The sequence below is a fragment of the Melozone crissalis genome, unplaced genomic scaffold (assembly GCF_028551555.1).
Source record: "Melozone crissalis strain CALT ecotype California unplaced genomic scaffold, PUWL_Pcris_2 ptg000017l_1, whole genome shotgun sequence".
Lineage (NCBI taxonomy): Eukaryota > Metazoa > Chordata > Aves > Passeriformes > Passerellidae > Melozone > Melozone crissalis.
The window spans coordinates 604,932-619,746 of NW_026535795.1; positions in this window are offsets into that span (position 1 = coordinate 604,932).

Below are 14,815 nucleotides of genomic sequence, written 5' to 3' on the forward strand. Positions count from 1 at the left end.
TGTCCGTCCTGTGAGGCAACAGGGAAGGCTGGCTCGCCCCATTTCAGTGCTGGCAGACAAACCAAGGGCTGTGAGGAAGGAAAGGCTCCTGGTGCCTCTGCAAAGCAGGGCCCAGCCCTGTCACAGCGATGGTGAGTGGGACACAGGGCCCCCACAGCGAGGGGAGCAGCAGCTCTGGGGGGCCCCAGGTTTGGCTGGTCCCCATTGCTGAGTTTCACACTCTGAAAGGAGCTCTGAGGGAACAATAACCCACGCTGTTCTCACAGCCTGAGGGCCCTGGACTGTTCCTTGGGAGTGGGACAGGCAATCACGCACAATAAGCTGCCTCTGTTGCACAGTGTTTCCTATTATGTCCCTTTAAGACTTCCCTCAGTTTCCTGGGATTTTCTTTCCAGACTGGAAACACTTTAGGTACAATGGAGATTTTCTTTTATAGCCCAAAATTCTTTCCCTTAAATGGGAAAAAAATTATCAGGTTCCTTGGCAGAGATCCATAACAAGTGTTGAAAAGTGCAAAAGGAACTGAGATAGATAGTGCTTGTGCTACTGAGAGCCCAGGAGCGTGGAAATACTGGAATACCAGGGGGAAATGCTGGAAACAGACAGCAAAATATGATCCAAAAATGAACCGTAAAGAAAGATAAGAGTTGAAGTTGTCAGCTTGTGTAAAGTTTTTGGGTGCATTTTGGAGTCCCCTTGTTGGGGCTGGCTGCCCTCCCTGCTGCTGCCCAGGAGGGGCTGGCACTGCTGCAGCCCCGCTCACCCTCTGCAGGAGCAGGGCAGGGAGCGCTCCCGGCCATCGGAGCAGCGAACCCCAGGGAAAGCTGCAGGGCCGGGAACAACCAGCAACGGAGCACGGACAGCCTGAGGCTGACCAGCCGGGAAACTGGGCCGTGGGGCCGTCTGAGGATCACATCTCCTGCCTTGGCTGGCTTCTCTTTAATGCCAGTGACATTTTTCTTTCTCCTTGGGATCTGCGGCCTGAGACCCCTCCTAAAGGCTGCTCTGTGTGCTGCATCTCCCAGGGCATTTCTTAGTGTCCACTTTGTTTTTCAAACAGCAGCAGCTGGAAAAGGTCAGAAAACAGCAGATTTTATTTTGTTTTCCAGAAACAGCCCCACAATGAGCACTTGTCCAGAGAGCAGAGACCCCTGCTCAAGTCCTCCAGCTCAGCCCCCTCCCTGTCCTCAGCTGCTTTTGATTTAGGCACCAAAATCCCAACAGCCTTGCAAGAAAACCTTTACCCCAGCACCTGAGCCAGTCATCCCCTGCCCTGCTGAGACTCATTTTCTGGCATGACTAAACATCTAAAAAGGTCAACAGCTAAGAAATTTCTATCCTCTCTGAATTCCAGCATTGCAGTGCTCTAAAAAGCATTTTTCTGTCCAAACTCCTCATTATAACACAGAATTCTGGTGAACACGTTTTTTTCCACAAAAAGCAGTTGCAGCGCAGCTCTTCAGCGAAGCACATGGGGCTCCTTCTCTGCAAAGGGCAAAGGATGTGGCAGGGCAGCCCTGGGAATCCTGCTCTGCACTCCTGCCAGCTCTGCAGGGCTCAGCAGGTCCCACACCCCCCGGGGAGGGCAGAAATTCCTGTGAACAGGTGAAAAACGGGGTCTGGCCAGGCTCTGCAGCTCCCACCCAGCTGCCCCTCCAATCTCTGCTGGCTGGGGAGGAGAAGGGTCCCGAGGGAAGGGGAGAAAGAGCCCAGGAGCAGGAACCCCCCTGGGGCCCTGCAGGGGATGGGGCACCCGGGGCAGGGCACACAGGGACACAGGACATGGCACCCAGGGCAGGGGCACACGGGGCAGGGCACACAGGCCACGGGCACACAGGGCACGGGCACACAGCGTGCGGGCACACAGGGCAGGGCACACAGGGCAGGGGCACACAGGGCAGGGGCACCCAGGGCAGGGGCACACGGGGCAGGGCACACAGGGACACAGGACATGGCACCCAGGGCAGGGGCACACGGGGCAGGGCACACAGGCCACGGGCACACAGGGCACGGGCACACAGCGTGCGGGCACACAGGGCAGGGCACACAGGGCAGGGGCACACGGGGCAGGGGCACATGTGGCGCGGGCACACAGCGCACGGGCACACAGGCCACGGGCACACAGGGCACGGGCACACAGCGTGCGGGCACACAGGGCAGGGCACACAGGGCAGGGGCACACAGGGCAGGGGCACCCAGGGCAGGGCACACAGGGCAGGGCACACAGCGCGCGGGCACCCAGGGCAGGGGCACACAGGGCAGGGCACACAGGGCACGGGCACCCAGGGCAGGGGCACACAGGGCAGGGCACACAGGGCAGGGGCACACAGGGCACGGGCACCCAGGGCAGGGGCACACAGGGCAGGGCACACAGGGCAGGGCACACAGGGCACGGGCACCCAGGGCAGGGGCACCCAGGGCAGGGCACACAGGGCAGGGGCACACAGGGCACGGGCACCCAGGGCAGGGGCACACAGGGCAGGGCACACAGGGCAGGGCACACAGGGCAGGGGCACACAGGGCAGGGCACACAGGGCAGGGGCACACGGGGCAGGGGCACATGTGGCGCGGGCACACAGCGCACGGGCACACAGGGCAGGGCACACGGGGCAGGGGCACATGTGGCGCGGGCACACAGGGCAGGGCACACAGGGCAGGGGCACACGGGGCAGGGGCACATGTGGCGCGGGCACACAGCGCACGGGCACACAGGGCAGGGCACACGGGGCAGGGGCACATGTGGCGCGGGCACACAGCGTGCGGGCACACAGGGCAGGGCACACGGGGCAGGGGCAAATGTGGCGCGGGCACACAGCGTGCGGGCACACAGGGCAGGGCACACAGGGCAGGGGCACACAGGGCACGGGCACACGGGGCAGGGGCACATGTGGCGCGGGCACACAGGGCAGGGCACACAGGGCAGGGCACACGGGGCAGGGGCACATGTGGCGCGGGCACACAGCGTGCGGGCACACAGGGCAGGGCACACAGGGCAGGCTCAGGCAGCCCAGCAGGGCTGAGTCCCCAGCCCAGCCCACAGCACAGAGTGCAGCTCAGGGGCAGGGGCGCACATGGCACAGCCCTCAGGAACCGGGCACCTCCCGTCCCCACGGCCTCCCTGCTGCTCACACTGCACATTTCCGACCCTGACCCTGGCCCTGGCACAGAGAGGTTTCTCTCCCTTCTCCCAGCCTTTACGTTCTGTCGTTCCAGGAACCAAAGTAACACCAATAAAAATCTCTATTATGACAATTCCGAGGAATCTTTGTATTTTACGAGAGTTGTCAGGTGCCTAACAACAATACAAAGATTCCTCAGGATTGTCATAATAGAGATTTTTATTTTAGAAGAGTTATCAGCTACCTACCTTTGTCTTTTTCCATTCGTTAAATATTAACAACATAATTAACAACAGCCAACGTAATGCAAAATTCAAAAGGCCCTCAATTCAAGCTGTTAAGCCCCATTAAATCAGGAAATCCCAGCAATCTCCCAAACTTGACAATAACCATCGTGTTTGAAGAGCAAGCAGTATTTCACTATTTCACTATTTCACAGCTGTTCTCCAAAATACTGTGATGGCCCTTCAGGTTCAAGCTCAGCCTGCATTTTCAGCTGACCCCGCCGCTCCTGTTGGTGTCAGAACCAGGCAGAGCCCCTGCCCGAGGGCTGTGGGAGGCAGCTGGGGATGCCCCACCCCTGCTCTGCCCCGGGCATCTCCCAGCCCGGGCACCACACCCTGTGCCAGCTCCATCCCGGGCATCCCCCAGCCCGGGCACCACACCCTGTGCCAGCTCCATCCCGGGCATCCCCCAGCCCGGGCACACACCCTGTGCCAGCTCCATCCCGGGCATCTCCCAGCCCGGGCACCACACCCTGTGCCAGCTCCATGCCGGGCATCCCCCAGCCCGGGCACCACACCCTGTGCCAGCTCCATCCCGGGCATCCCCCAGCCCGGGCACACACCCTGTGCCAGCTCCATCCCGGGCATCCCCCAGCCCGGGCACCACACCCTGTGCCAGCTCCATCCCGGGCATCCCCCAGCCCGGGCACCACACCCTGTGCCAGCTCCATCCCGGGCATTCCCCAGCCCGGGCACACACCCTGTGCCAGCTCCATCCTGGGCATCTCCCAGCCCGGGCACACACCCTGTGCCAGCTCCCCTTCCCCTGCTCCCCCTGCCCGCCCTGGCCCTGCTCAGAGGGCACAGCTGCCAGGACGGGGTGTGTGCCCCCCTGGCACACCCTCACCCCCTGTGGGAGCACATCCCGAGATGTTCTCCCCAGTTTTACTCAAGCCCTTCACCCTGTCTCTGTTTCCTGGCACGCTCGCAGAGGTCAGCACGGTCCTGCACAAAACCCCGAGGTGAAGAACCGAACGCACCCAGCGCTGCCCTGGCTCTGCTCCCCGTGCCTGCTCTTCAGTCCCTTTTCCCTCGCACAGAAGGGCTGAAGGAGGTTCTCCACCGAAGTGAACGGAGGGTAATTCAATGCCTCTGCCCGTCAAAGGCTCCTCTCCAGGCCGGGTGCTCTCTGCCCACCCCTTTGATTGGGAGAGGCTGTGCAGGGGCAGCGATCCAGCTCCCCTGACCGGCCAGGACAGCTCCAGCTCCTCACCAGCACATCTCAGGCTCCATAAAGCAGCTGCAATTTCCTCCTGGCCTAAAGCTAGTGGTCCTGCAGGGGTGTTTTTCAACTTTCTGCAGTAAAATCCTGATGAGATGAGAATTGGCTTTTGGGGTGCTACACGTGGCTGCACAAACTGTTCCCACTTGCAGAGGGGAGGGAGAAGGGAGCTGGATGGCAGCAGTGCGGAGGCTGATGTGGGCTGGGTGAATCCCAGGGGCTGAGCTTCGGGGAATGTGCCACCCCTGGCAGTGGGTGCCCATGGCCCCAGCAGCTGCTTTGCCATCTAAAGCAGATAATAGTCCCCAGGACTCCTGCAGGCAAGGGAGTTCAATGAAGATGCATTGTAAAAAGTCAGACTCAACAGGTCCCGGTATCTGTTCCTAAAGCATCTGTCTTTGTGGATTTCAATTTAGTAAACAAAAAAAAAAAGAACAGTTCAATTTTGCAAAAAAAAAAAAAAAATTGACTAAAACTAGAGTTTCCCTGTGGAAAAAGTTTAATTAGGATAGGAACAAGCACAAACAATCAGCATTGTCTGGGGAGCCACCCAGGAACTTCAGCGGTTTGCTTTACAAGTCTTTGCAGCGCCATTTGAAACCAAACCTCCCAATCATTTGCTTAATCAGGAGAAATGCGATGCTCCAGCCCTAATATGGACTAAAGTACATTTAGGGGGTGACTTTGTAGGTACAAACAAATCCTTTGGCCTGCTCACAGTTTCCAGGTTTGAATTCAGCATTCCTGGATCCCGGAGGAGCAGGAGAGGCTGTGTCCCTCTGTCCCGGGGAGCAGGAGGCTGTGTCCCTGTGTCCCTGTGTCCCTGTGTCCCTGTGTCCCTGTGTCCCTGTGTCCCTCTGTCCCAGGGAGCTGGAGGCTGTGTCCCTCTCTGTGTCCCTCTCTGTGTCCCTCTGTCTGTGTCCCTCTCTCCGTGTCCCTCTCTCCGTGTCCCTCTCTCTGTGTCCCTCTCCGTGTCCCTCTCTGTGTCCCTCTCTCTGTGTCCCTCTCTCTGTGTCCCTCTCTGTGTCCCTCTCTCTGTGTCCCTCTCTCCGTGTCCCTCTCTCTGTGTCCCTCTCCGTGTCCCTCTCTCTGTGTCCCTCTCCGTGTCCCTCTCCGTGTCCCTCTCTGTGTCCCTCTCTGTGTCCCTCTCTCTGTGTCCCTCTCTCCGTGTCCCTCTCTCTGTGTCCCTCTCCGTGTCCCTCTCCGTGTCCCTCTCCGTGTCCCTCTCTCTGTGTCCCTCTCCGTGTCCCTCTCCGTGTCCCTCTCTGTGTCCCTCTCTCTGTGTCCCTCTCTCTGTGTCCCTCTCTGTGTCCCTCTCTGTGTCCCTCTCTCCATGTCCCTCTCTCTGTGTCCCTCTCTCTGTGTCCCTCTCTGTGTCCCTCTCTGTGTCCCTCTCTCTGTGTCCCTCTCTGTGTCCCTCTCTGTGTCCCTCTCTCCGTGTCCCTCTCTCCGTGTCCCTCTCTCTGTGTCCCTCTCTCTGTGTCCCTCTCCGTGTCCCTCTGTCTGTGTCCCTCGGTCCCAGGAGCAGGAGGCCTTTGGATTCTGGCAGTTTCCCTTGAAACCTCTCCGGGATGAGCTGTGCAGGGCTCAGCTGCTGGGAATGACAGCCGAGCACACTCAGCCCCCTCAGACCCCGGACACAGCCTCAAAGCTGCAGTCCCACAGCTGCAAAACTGACATAAACGAGGGTGGGCTGGAGTGCAGCTCCTTCTACCAGTTCATCGCCCCAGTGCACTGGCCAGTGCATGGCTGGGTTAAAGAGCAACAATTCTCAGGAAAGAGAGAGGTGGGAGATGGCAGCCAGGTGAAGGAAAGCAGGCCCTTGCTGTTTTACTCAATGTTCAATTGATAGTGAACTTGATGTCTTTTTTGGGGCTGTGATATCCCAAAGTGGTATCTTTCCTTCTCAAACCCCAGGATTTATGGCCTAATGTCTTTCAAATCTGGTTCAGAAGAGGTCAATGGAAGGAAAATGCCTCTGAGGGGATAAAGGAGTCGGTGCAGAAGAGCTGCCTCCTATTGCTCCCTGGGGCACCTGCCTGACCTGCCCAGGGTGTTCTGTATTCTGTTACTTGTACCTCTGCCAAAGCTAAAAATGCTCAGGTTGGAATTTTCCACCATTTGTTGGTCTCTAGCAGGAATGAAAGGCCATTTTGGGAAAGTTAGCTACTTTCAATGACTCAACTAGGAGAAAATTACACAATATTAAGAGGGATAAGATGTTATTGGAGATGGTAAAGAATAAGAGTTTCATCTGACATTTGCAGGTTGCACTTCTGTGTAGATTAACAAGGGACAGGAATTAGGATTTTGTGAGAAAACCTTAATTTTAGCATTTCATACCAACCAGCAGCTTTGTCTTGCAATCCAAGTGTCCTTCTTACAAACTAACAGAATTAAACTACTTCAACTACAGCACCGTAATGAAACCAACAGAGTAGAGCCAGGATTCTGGGAGATCGCCCACTGTATTGCAGCAATAAATAATTCCTGCAGTTTAGGGCTCTTCCTGATCCATGGTATAAAACCCAATTTTTAATTAAATAGATAAACAAGAACTTGTAAAAGCATCTACACAATTTTCTGGGCAATAAACACAAACATAACAGATGGGTTTGCAGTGAAATCATACACTGGAGATACCAAAGGCACATGGTACATTTTCCACGTGATTACCTTTCTCTCAGGCTAAGGGACTTCAGCGGGGTTTGGGGCCATCCCTGTGCTGGGTTTGGATTTGGGACCATCCCTGTGCTGGGTTTGGGGCCATCCCTGGGCTGGGTTTGGATTCGGGACCATCCCTGTGCTGGGTTTGGGGCCATCCCTGGGCTGGGTTTGGATTCGGGACCATCCCTGTGCTGGGTTTGGGGCCATCCCTGGGCTGGGTTTGGATTTGGGACCATCCCTGGGCTGGGTTTGGGGCCATCCCTGGCCAGGAGAGCTGCACTGTACCTGGCTGCGTTCAGTACCCTCCCACCCCACAGCTGCTCCAGCAGTTGGATGTTTTCCACTCCTCCAGGGGATCTCTTTTTCAGCCCAGCCTCCCCGAGGATGTTCCCTGGGCCAAAAAACAAAGCTGTGATGGAACAGAGCCCCAGAGTCATGGTCAGTGTTCTCCTGATCCCACGCAGCACACACGGCTCCAGGGGTGTCCCCATTTCTGACCCTTGGGGTTCCACGGTGGCAAAGGAGGGAGCAAAGCCCGCTTCTCTGTGCTGCAGCAGGAAGGACGGAGCGGGCTGTGGGGTAAAGCCGGCTCTATATTTAAGGGCTGCACTGGGTTGTTATGGCAACAGGAATTCCAGCCACCACCGCGGGCTGCTCCGACGCCTCCCTGCCATCCTCTGCAGAGCCCAACTTTGCATCACGCCGCAGCTCCTGCCGAACGCCTGGGCTGAAGGGGAGGGGGAAAATGTGCAACTCATCTTCTCCCAGAGAGCCTTTTCCTGCAGGAGTGCCAGGGAAACGAGAACGGCTCTAAGGACTGCCTGTGGATGCAGCACCAAACCCAGCTCCAGCAGCAGGAGGGTTCAGACCAAAACCCAAATCCAGCACAGGAAGGTTCAGACCAAAACCCAAACCCAAATCCAACCAAGCTCCAGCAGCAGGAGGGTTCAGATCCAAACCCAAACCCAACCCAGCTCCAGCACAGGAAGGTTCAGACCCCCCAGCCTGGGGCCCACAGGGACTGGGAGCCCCAGCACAGCAAACCCAGCTGGTGTGTCCCCAGGGGACAAACACAGGGCTGCTGCCGCGTCCTGTGGGTGGGGATGCCCCTGCTCCCACAGCCCAGCAGGCAGAGCCGGGCTCACAAACACCAGCAGCCACCCTGGGGCCGCTTCCCCTCGCTCGGTTCCTTCTGTCTGACTGCTGAAAGTCTGCATTTCATCCACACATCCATCTATGCACTTATATGGTCCTCATCTCCACCATGTCCAAATCTCAAGGGCTACCAGGACATTGTTTGCTTTTTTCTTGCAGCTATCATGCTGGAATTCATAAACAGAAAAGCTGTGTGTGAGACACATGCCCTGCCACCACAGCCTGGGCTGAGCCCTGCGCCCAAGTTTGGGCACTGCTCATCCAGGGAGCCAGGCCCCCACTGGCCAGAGCCCAGAGGGCAGCAAAAGGAGTGACCAGAGATATGGAAAACAGCCTCTGAAGAGAGGTGGAGGAAAATGGTCAGCTCATGGAAACAGAAGGCACAGCAGAGATGGGGTGACGGTTTTCTGTTCATAAAAGGCTTCTGTAGAGGACAGCAATGGTTTGTGTTCCTTGTCTGCTGGGAACTGGACAAAATACAATAGGATGGGAGAATTGGGATGACTGTTGGGAACAAAAAGGGTAAAGTCCTGGGGTAGTATGCCATGGGAGAATTGGGATGACTGTTGGGAACAAAAAGGGTAAAGTCCTGGGGTAGTATGCCCAAGGACAGTAGGGAGTGGAGACATCATTAGGGCTTTCAAGAAAAGGATCTTTGAGCACCTGTCAGGATGGTCTAGACATATTGATCCTGGCTTGGTGCAGGAGAATGGATTGGGGTACATCTCCATCTCCCTTCCTGCCACGCTGTGATTGCTCTGTGAGAACCTCACGTGTGCACTGCAATCACACACCCCTGGAGCACTGGAGTCATCTTGGTTGCAGTGCCAGAATTGGGGCTGGTGCTTCAGAAGGTACCAAAGGTTCTCAGTGTCCCCTGGGCCCACCTCGTGTCTCACACTCAGCAGTTCCCAGCCTGGCCACGCCACCCTGGGAGCTCAGTGTCCCACCAGCAGCACTCAAGGGGTCTCTGCTCCACTTCTCAGTGATTCTCCTTTACCTTTAACCAGCAAATCCTGTTATTAATCTATTGACCCCCCTCTTAGAAATGGCAGCAATGCAACAACACCTTCCTGCAGCCCATCAGTTCCTGGTTTCCAAAGCTGCTTCTGCTAAACAGTCTTGCCTGTTCTGGCATTAACAGCACATTAACATGTCAGTCAGCCCCAATGGGGTGGCTGCTGAGCAGGGCAGCTTGAATCCCAACTGATTTGAATGGCAAATATTTTAAAAAAATAAAATTGATAACTGAAAAGAAGAGAAAATGAAGAGCTGCTGGTAACCAGAAGAGGCAGAAGAGGAGCAGCAGCCCAGAACCGCTGCATCATCCAGCTACCACCACACAGCAGCCCTGCAGCCTGGCCTCTGCTTCAGTCACTGCTGCTCACTCACCTTGAACTGCTGCCGCGGCTGAAGGAAACCGGAGAAACAGGAGAAGGCAGAGAAACACAAGGCCTACATCACCCCAAAATAAACACCTGAAAGGGCCCGGAGCTGTTCAGGGGTGCTGGAGCGAGCAGAGCCCCACAAGGCAGCGCCCGGGTCAGTGGCAGCACCGCCCTGGGGACAAATGCCCGGGGTGGCAGGAGCCCCATCCCGGCTCCCACTGGCTCCGAGCCCCCAGGGGCTGTGGAAGGGCAGCAAGACCACCAGCGCTGCAATGTAAGACTGGAGGAAAAGCAGCCCTTCAGCGGTGCAGCAAGGTATCAGATGGACCAGCCTGGGTATTTTTGTTCTTGGTAATAAATAAATAAATAAAATCGTGATGATTAAGTGGAAGTAAAATAGCCCTGTTATTGATACAAGTGCCTTTGCAGTACATTAAACCCAAGTAATTTAAAGACCAGAGCACTTCATATAAATAATTAATTATTTTTTGGTTAGCACGATGCCACTGTAGCTGCCCAAATTTTCAAAGAGGGGGTTGCTTTTTAATTAGAATATGGTCATTACAAATGCACGTGGGTCTTTAATCATTCATGTTGGAAACAAGCTGACTCGGTCATGCATCAGAGAGAATAAAGCTGTTCTTTTGTCTCTCTAGATCACACCCAGCAAACCTCAGGGCTGCCAAAATGTGAGGTCTGCCCTGTGCCGGGAGTGTGTTTTCACCCCTGTGCAGCCCTGGGAGGATGCATTTGCTGAGGCCAGACTAAGAGGATGAGGTGTTGGAGAGCCAATGGCATGCAGAACCAGCCTGGCCCAGCAGCAGCCTCAGGCAGGTTCTCCCCAGCAAACAGGGATGTTCTGAAGGTGGACAGCCAGAGTGCAGGTGATTTCTTTTAAGGGTTTAATTGCTTCCTTGCTAATAACCCTGCAGGGAACCGTCCTCTCCCTCCTTTTCCAGATCTCTGGCTCTGGAGAGTCAGTCCCAGCTGGTTTGTGGGGCTGGCCCAGGCAAGGACAGAGCACAGGAACCCCAGCCCTGAGCAGCAGATACTGAGGGCATCTCCCTGCTGCTCTGCTGCTCCGCTGCTTTGCTGCTTTGCTGCTCTGCTGCTTTGCTGCTTTGCTGCTTTGCTGCTCTGCCTTTTCAGATGGAGCTTTCCAGAGATGCTTCCTTCTCCCCGCATGCAAAGAGAAGCCAAAATTCGGGTGCTGCCATGAAGCCTCGCTGCAGTCACCTTGCAGGGGTTTGCCCAAATCACGGCCCCACAGCTTGGACAGAGCCCGGGCAGGCACGGGGCAGCGGCGGTGGCTCAGCCGTGCCCGCAGTGCCAGCAGTGCCACCTATTGCCAGCAGTGCCAGCAGTGCCAGCAGTGCCACCTATTGCCAACAGTGCCACCAGTGCCAGCAGTGCCAGCAGTGCCATCTATTGCCAACAGTGCCAGCAGTGCCAGCAGTGCCAGCAGTGCCACCTATTGCCAGCAGTGCCATCTATTGCCGGCAGTGCCAGCAGTGCCAGCAGTGCCACCTATTGCCAACAGTGCCACCAGTGCCAGCAGTGCCATCTATTGCCAACAGTGCCACCTATTGCCAGCAGTGCCACCTATTGCCAGCAGTGCCAGCAGTGCCATCTATTGCCAGCAGTGCCACCTATTGCCAGCAGTGCCAGCAGTGCCAGCAGTGCCATCTATTGCCAACAGTGCCAGCAGTGCCAGCAGTGCCAGCAGTGCCAGCAGTGCCATCTATTGCCAACAGTGCCAGCAGTGCCACCTATTGCCAGCAGTGCCAGCAGTGCCAGCAGTGCCACCTATTGCCAGCAGTGCCATCTATTGCCAGCAGTGCCACCAGTGCCAGCAGTGCCAGCAGTGCCACCTATTGCCAGCAGTGCCAGCAGTGCCATCTATTGCCAACAGTGCCAGCAGTGCCACCTATTGCCAGCAGTGCCAGCAGTGCCAGCAGTGCCATCTATTGCCAGCAGTGCCATCTATTGCCAGCAGTGCCACCAGTGCCAGCAGTGCCAGCAGTGCCACCTATTGCCAGCAGTGCCAGCAGTGCCATCTATTGCCAACAGTGCCAGCAGTGCCAGCAGTGCCAGCAGTGCCACCTATTGCCAGCAGTGCCACCTATTGCCAACAGTGCCAGCAGTGCCATCTATTGCCGACAGTGCCATCTATTGCCAACAGTGCCAGCAGTGCCATCTATTGCCAGCAGTGCCACCTATTGCCAGCAGTGCCACCTATTGCCATGCCTGGCCCGTGCCAGCAGTGCCACCTATTGCCGGCAGTGCCGGCAGTGCCACCTATTGCCGAGCTCGGCTCTGCCGCACCGGGCCAGCCCGGGGCACCAGGCAGGGAGGGAAAAGGCCAATTCCCACCTGGAGCAGGGACACTTCCCCATTAGCCCACACACTGCTCCACGTTGCTAAAAAAGCGGAGAGCTTTTAAAAAATCTGTGTGTTAGACCGTGCTAATCTCAAACCCTGTGATATCTCAGAGCCGAGTTCCCCATCTCCGCAGGGATCATCTCCCAGTCCTTCTCCAGGCCCAACTCCCTCAGGTCCCAGCAGGAGGAACCATTGTCCTTGGGCCGGTGGAAAGCAGCCAGGAAAGCGGGGCTCCGTGAGTGCTCCCGGCCCGCTGAGCCGGGGCTGTCAGCATCTGGACGTGTCAGGGGCTGCTGCAGCCGCCCCGGGGGCTCTGCGGGGCCGCACACACCCCCGGCCAACAGCCGTTCTCAAGGTACCTTAAAGGAAAAGAGAACAAACCCCAAACCCAGCAACGGAGCAGCAGCTGAGCTCCAGAAGCCTGAGCCAGCCGGCCCTGCCAAGGTTTGCTGGGCGCCGTGGGTCTCCATCCTGCCCAGAGCCCCCCGGGCCTGGCAGGGGCAGCCGGGGCTGTGCAGCCTCCTCACCCTGCCCCAGCCCGCCCTGGGGACGCCACTGATCAGAGAAAAACATTCCGCTTCTTCACTTCAGCCAAACATTTCAGCAGCTTGTCTCTTCCCTCACACATCTTGCAATACTTTGTCATCATAAATTGCCTCTGGTTTATGTTAACTAAAACCCTCTCTTGTTCAGTATCTGGTTTGAAAAATGTTGGCAATAAGCAGGAGTTCAGAGCAGATTTATATCCACAGACCCTGCGGAGCACTGGGATGAGTTTCCCAGAACGCCAACCCAAGTTTACCAAATAAGAACATGAAAATCCCCAAGAACTCATTCACATCATCCAGCTCACACATGGCAGATCCACGAGGGCAGCGGGAATCCGACAGCATAAACCACAGGCAGACATTGCAGTGCCCATGGACATGGAAGAAAAGCAGGGACTGCAGTGCCTCAGGAGGAGAGAGAGCTTGAAAAGTCTGCAGGATGGAGTTTAAACATTCACCACATCCTAAACTGCACCTGGTGGGACACAGGAGATTCTTCCAGGCAGCAGCTGCTGCCAGTGGCTTGCACGGGGTTTGGGAGCAGGGATGAGTGAGTTAAGCGTTCAAGACACCTTGATTTTCCAAGAGTCACACAGCTCCCAACAAACTTCCCACTGTGGAAAAAACCTCTAAAGACAGAGTCGTGGGATGTGCAGAAAGACCTGTGTCCTTTTCCAAATGCCTTCCCAGATTGCCCCAGCTTACATCCCAACCTCCTTCTCTGCAGCCCAACACCTGGCTTTTGGGCCAAACAAATGGTGTCACAAGGCTGCCTGGGGCACCTCCAAGGCCAAGAAGCCAAAGCTTCCGGCTGCCTCCCCTGGGCTCATGGGGCTGCGCTTGCCCCCTGCACTCGACATCTCTGACAAACTGGGATTTCTCCGACAAACTGGAATTTCTCCCCGTCCGGCAAGAACTGGACCCCGTTCTCTCTCTAGCAAGGAGAATTCCGTGTTCTCCGGGAGAGGGCTGGTGCGGCAGTGTGCCGGTGGGGACGCGGCGTGGCAGCCCCGCAGGTGGGGACACGGAGCACGGGGACACGGGGACACAGGGACACGGGGACACAGGGACACAGGGACGGGGGGCACGGGGGCACGGGGACACGGGGACACAGGGACGGGGGGCACGGGGACACGGGGACACGGGGACACAGGGACGGGGGGCGCGGGGGCACGGGGACACGGGGACACAGGGACGGGGGGCACGGGGGCACGGGGACACAGGGACGGGGGGCGCGGGGACACGGGGACACGGGGACACAGGGACGGGGGGCGCGGGGACAAGGGGACACAGGGACGGGGGGCGCGGGGACACGGAGACACGGGGACACAGGGACGGGGGGCACGGGGACACGGGGACACAGGGACGGGGGGCGCGGGGACACGGGGACACGGGGACACAGGGACGGGGGGCGCGGGGACGGACCCGCGCGGCAGCCCCGCAGCCGGGCCGGGCCGGGGCCGCTCCTGCCGGCGCCGCCAGAGATCGCTGTGGGAGCGCGCGCCGCCGGCCCGGCCCGGCCCCGCCCCAAAGCCCGGCCCGGCCCCAAAGCCCGGCCCCGCCCCAAAGCCCGGCCCCGCCCCAAAGCCCGGCCCCGCCCCAAAGCCCGGCCCCGCTCGGTGCCCCCAGCCCAGCCCCGCTGCCCAGTGCCCGGTTCTGGGGCACCGAGCCTCCAGCCCACCTGCGGCTTGTTGAGCTGAGCCGGCTGCGGCTCCGGGGCCCGGGGCTCCCCTCCTCCGGCAGCCCGGGCTGGTTTGGGGCTGAGCCCTTTCCGCTCGCCCCAGGGTCCCCGTCGCTCACCAGCCGTGGCCGGGCAGCCCCAGCGCAGCCCATCCTGAGGAGCGGGGCTCGCACCAGGCTCCGAACGCCCCCGGCAGCGACGTGGACCGAGCCTGGCAGGGGCTCCCCAGCGGAGGTGACCCGGGCTCGGGGAGCTGCCCCAGGCACAGCCCGAGCTCCCTCCAGGCCCGGTGCCGACGGTCACTGCCCGTTATGCTGCAGTAACGCCCGGCCGTGGTTCATTTACCGCCCGACAGGCTCTAAGCCCCCA